The sequence below is a fragment of the Papio anubis genome, chromosome 17 (assembly GCF_008728515.1).
Source record: "Papio anubis isolate 15944 chromosome 17, Panubis1.0, whole genome shotgun sequence".
Taxonomy (NCBI): domain Eukaryota; kingdom Metazoa; phylum Chordata; class Mammalia; order Primates; family Cercopithecidae; genus Papio; species Papio anubis.
The window spans coordinates 14,089,370-14,094,135 of record NC_044992.1 but is presented as its reverse complement, the minus strand read 5'-3'; the positions used below and the strand labels follow the sequence as shown (position 1 = coordinate 14,094,135).

At 40.8% G+C, this 4,766-nt stretch overlaps 1 pseudogene across 1 annotated transcript; it reads left to right on the top strand.

The window, feature by feature from the left end:
• The first annotated feature begins 253 nt into the window (after positions 1 to 253).
• On the top strand, positions 254 to 2,133 carry LOC116271016 (annotated as a pseudogene). The gene has a single exon (XR_004179352.1). The product of XR_004179352.1 is annotated as a 60S ribosomal protein L6 pseudogene (transcript).
• The last annotated feature ends 2,633 nt before the right edge of the window (positions 2,134 to 4,766 follow it).

Here is a 4,766-nt window from a genome sequence, read left to right as displayed (position 1 = left end):
CTGTGCACATCTAAATACACTGCAAGTAAATTTGCAACCCTGCAAAGTACACTAATTTAATTACTTTGCATGGAAAATCTAGATGTTGTCATGAGCGTTGACACAGAAAAATCTAGTTTCCTTGAGTTCTTCAACTAGAAGGCAAAATAGCTGAATGGCTTTTCTGGGCGTTGTCTGTGACAGCTGTCTCGTTTCATTTTCTAATGTGTGAGGCTTCATTGGGAAATGTGCACTGTTAACTGTTTGACCCATGGCAGGGCTGAGACCCGAGAGCTGACCGGGAAGTAACCGGGTAAGAGAAGGTGTTAGAACAGGGAATACGTGCCTCATGCCAAAGGAAATCAAAGAAACAGAAAGTTGAAGCCAGGGAAATGGCAGGCTGAAGAGTGATCGTAACATGTTGGAGTCCCGCATCCCAACTAACAAAATCAGAGAGATCAGCAATGCAGAAGTAAATAATATATATAATATAATATATGACACATAATACTAAATGCATAAATAATAAATACACAAGTTGCTCATATACAAGTTGGCAGAGATTTGGCTATCCACGAGGAAATCCAGGGGTTTGCACTGACGGTGTATCTGGGAGGACTCCAGGGTATGAGTCAGCAGTATGAAAAACAAATTAGCTCTTTCCCAGCTTGCAAGATGGCGGGTGAAAAAGTTGAGAAGCCAGATACTAAAGAGAAGAAACCCAAAGCCAAGAAGGCCGATGCTGGTGGCAAGGTGAAAAAGGGTAACCTCAAGGCTAAGAAGCCAAAGAAGGGGAAGCCCCATTGCAGCCGCAACCCTGTCCTTGTCAGAGGAATTGGCAGATATTCCCGATCTGCCATGTATTCCAGAAAGGCCATGTACAAGAGGAAGTACTCAGCTGCTAAATCCAAGGTTGAAAAGAAAAAGAAGGAGAAGATTCTTGCAACTCTTACAAAACCAGTGGGTGGTGACAAGAACGGCGGTACCTGGGTGGTTAAACTTCGCAAAATGCCTAGATATTATCCTACTGAAGATGTGCCTTGAAAGCTGTTGAGCCACGGCAAAAAACCCTTCAGTCAGCACGTGAGAAAACTGCGAGGCAGCATTACCCCCGGGACCATTCTGATCATCCTCACTGGACGCCACAGGGGCAAAAGGGGGTGGTTTTCCAGAAGCAGCTGGCTAGTGGCTTGTTACTTGTGATTGGTCCTCTGGTCCTCAATCGAGTTCCTCTACGAAGAACACACCAGAAATTTGTCATTGCCACCTCATCCAAAATCGATATCAGCAATGTCAGAATCCCAAAACATCTTACTCATGCTTACTTCAAGAAGACGCAGCTGCGGAAGCCCAGACATCAGGAAGGTGAGATCTTCGACACAGAAAAAGAGAAATACGAGATTACGGAGCAGCGCAAGATTGATCAGAAAGCTGTGGACTCACAAATTCTACCAAAAATAAAAGCTGTTCCTCAGCTCCAGGGCTACCTGCGATCTGTGTTTGCCCTGACGAATGGAATTTATCCTCACAAATTGGTGTTCTAAATATCTTAAGACCCTCATTAAATAGCTAACTAAAAAAAAAAAAAAAAAGAAAAACAAATTAAAGACTTCTGGATTATACTGAAAAGGTTGTGAATGTTTACGACTGTTTGTGCTTATCAGATTGTACAGAACACTAATAATGGATAGGAGACTGGACAAATATCCCAGGTCCTTCACCCATAGGTGAGACAACGCTGAGAGTAAGCTCTATAGAGTGTCCCAGTGATCTGAAGCATGAATGACATGCCCCAGCCTTCCTTGCTCATAGCAGTACAGGCTCAGTAACACAGCCTGTATTAGTGTCTTCCCCTTCCCTGTTTTACTTCCTCGCTTCCTACTCATGCTTACTGGGATCACCTTCCAAGTACCCATCCCCATTTTAATCCTCTTCCGAGGGCTGCTTCTGGGAGAGCCCAGCCTAAGACACTACCACGTGGAGTCGCAAGTACCACAGTGAACGAAGGATATTGACAGGAGAAACTGTATCCCATGAGGAGAGACCCGGATAATCAAGGGTCTGGAAATGATGTCTCATGAAGAGCAATTGAAGAAACGGGACATTCAACCTTAGGAAGTAGAGATTTAGGGAATGCAAAGATCTTTAAGTCTGAAAACCTGGTAAGAGAAAAAGAGGACAGCTTGGCATGTGTTGATCCAGAAGGTGACTGTTAATGTGAGGATTTGGAAAGTCTGTGTGGGGGTAAACTGAGTGCTTCAACCCTGGCAAATGGATGTGATTTGGAAGCAGCAAAGACTGACTAACATGATCGTAATAGACTTAGGCTGTTCAGAGTACAGATTAGTGTTGAGATAACTGTTGGAAGAATGTTGATGATTTTTTTATGAAGAATGTCGATGCTTTTAAAATTAGATTGCTCATCAGGTGGCAGTCACAAGTCTGATTTTCTTAATCACTGAAGGCTGTCTCCTTTAGCCTTCTGGATGGCTACTTTTAATGAATTTAGTGTGCCTCAGTATTTCAAGGGGACTCACTGACTGCTTGACAGTCTCCAATTTGTGAAGATGAGTAAGATAGTCACCCTCCTTTCATGAGGCATAGGATAAAGAGACTGAGCTTAAAGTGAAGAAAAGACAGAGGCATCCAGCCACATTAAAAACCAACATTCTCAAGAACTAATGTGAGCGTTGGAATGTGAATCTCTTGTATTAGTCATCGCAATTTAATATTTACTGCACATGAGTTACCACCCATTAAAATTTAGAGTAAAATATCTGGATGTGACTCATGTTATATAAAAAGTCAGAAAAATTCTTACTTAAAAATACACAATAGTAAAGTCCTCTTTTACCTTAAAAGATAAATTTAAATGTGCTATAGAAAATAAAATATGCTAACCAGATAAATCATGGCATGGACAAGCCCTTTCATTGGTTAAGATAATTTCTGTTGCAGTTCACGAAAAATTTGACTAACAGTAGCCTAATTCATGGAGACGCTTAGTGCTTACCTGACAAGGAACCCTGGGATTGGCCCACTGGCTCACACACATCCTCAAGGATGTAGTTCTTCTTTGCCTTCCACTCTGCATCCTTCGCATATTCACTTTCATCCTCCGATTTTCACCCCATGGTAAAAAGACGGTTGCCTTGGTTCCATGCATCGCCTTCTCACAATAGAACATCGAACACTCCACATGAATGTTATAACCACATGATTCAACATTGCCTAAAGCTGGAAGCAACCAAGATGGCCTTCAACAAGTCAATGGATAAACAAAATGTGGTATATCCATGTAATGGGTAAAAAGAAGTGAGCTACCAAAAAAGAAATAAAGAAATGAGCTACCAAACAACAGAAAGACATAGAGGAACCTTCAGTACATGTTTTTACATAAAAAAGGGCAGCCTGCAAAGCTCATATACTGTGTGATTCCAACTATATGACATTCTGAAAAGAAGAAAAAAGCAAAACTATGGAGACAGTAAAAGGATCGGTGTGGTCAGGAGTTCAGGAGGAGCGAGAGGGAATGAATAGGTGGAGCACACAGGATTTTAGGACAGTGAACCTATTCTGTATGATACTAAAATAGTGGATACATGGCATTATGCATTTGGCAAAACCCATAGAATTCACAGTACAGAGTGCATCCTAATGTAAACTTTGGACTTTAATAATAATGTATCAATATTGGCTCATCAATCTTAACAAATGTACCACATTAATGGAAGATGTTAATGATAAAAAGGATGGCAAGGGACAGGCTTGGGCTGGGATAAGTATATGGAGTTTTTTGTACTATGTGCTCGATTTTTCTGTAAATCTAAAACTATACTAGAAAATGAAGTTTGTTAACTATAAAAAAATTAAATACAGAAAAGGAGGTAATGAGGTCAGAAATCCCACTCTATATTTCCTTCATTTTATTAGAGAGGAAAATCTTTGCCAGAAACTCCAAATGCATGTTCTTTAATATCTCATTGACCAGCTGTGGGTCAATTCTAGTTGCTGGGGAGTGTGGGGGAAAGATTGGGAATGGCTGTTGAGTTAATAAACAGAGAGTCTCACCCTGAATTTATCCCTGAAGGTGGGGAAATAATGCGGTAAGTACTCTTAAGATTCTGCTGTTAATAATGTTAGTATGAAAAGAGGATTTTGGGCTTCCAGTTTAAGTTGAAATTTCAATAGACGTTCACAAGTGAGAATCTTCTATTTTCTGATCAAAATCATGAAGACTAGATTATTTAAAATACAAAGACTTCCTAAAACATAAGAAACTTAGCTGCAAATAAAATTATCATGAGATTTTTAGAAAAATTCCACAATTAGTGCTCGCTTTGGCAGCACATATACTAGAAAAATTCCACAAGGAATAAGACATGTGGAGCAAAGATGAAATTGCAGCCTGTCACTTGCAGAGGTATTTTCTTATTCAAGAATGAATGAATGAATTTGGCCAGACACAGTGGCTCACATCTGTAATCCCAGCACCCTGGGAGGCCAAGACATAAGGATACCTTGAACCCAGGAGTTCACGACCAGCCTGCACAACATGGTAAAACTGTGTCTCTACAGAAAAATACAAAAATTAGCCAGGCGTGGTGGCATGCACTTGCAGTCTCAGCTTCTCAGGGGGCTGAGGTGGGAGGATTATCTGAGCCTGGGGAGGTTGAGGCTGTAGTGAGTCATGATCATACCACTGCACTCCAGCATGGGTTGCAGAGCAAGACTCTGTCTCAAAAAACCAAAACAAATTTATTAGTAAAGATGAGATTAATTTTCCC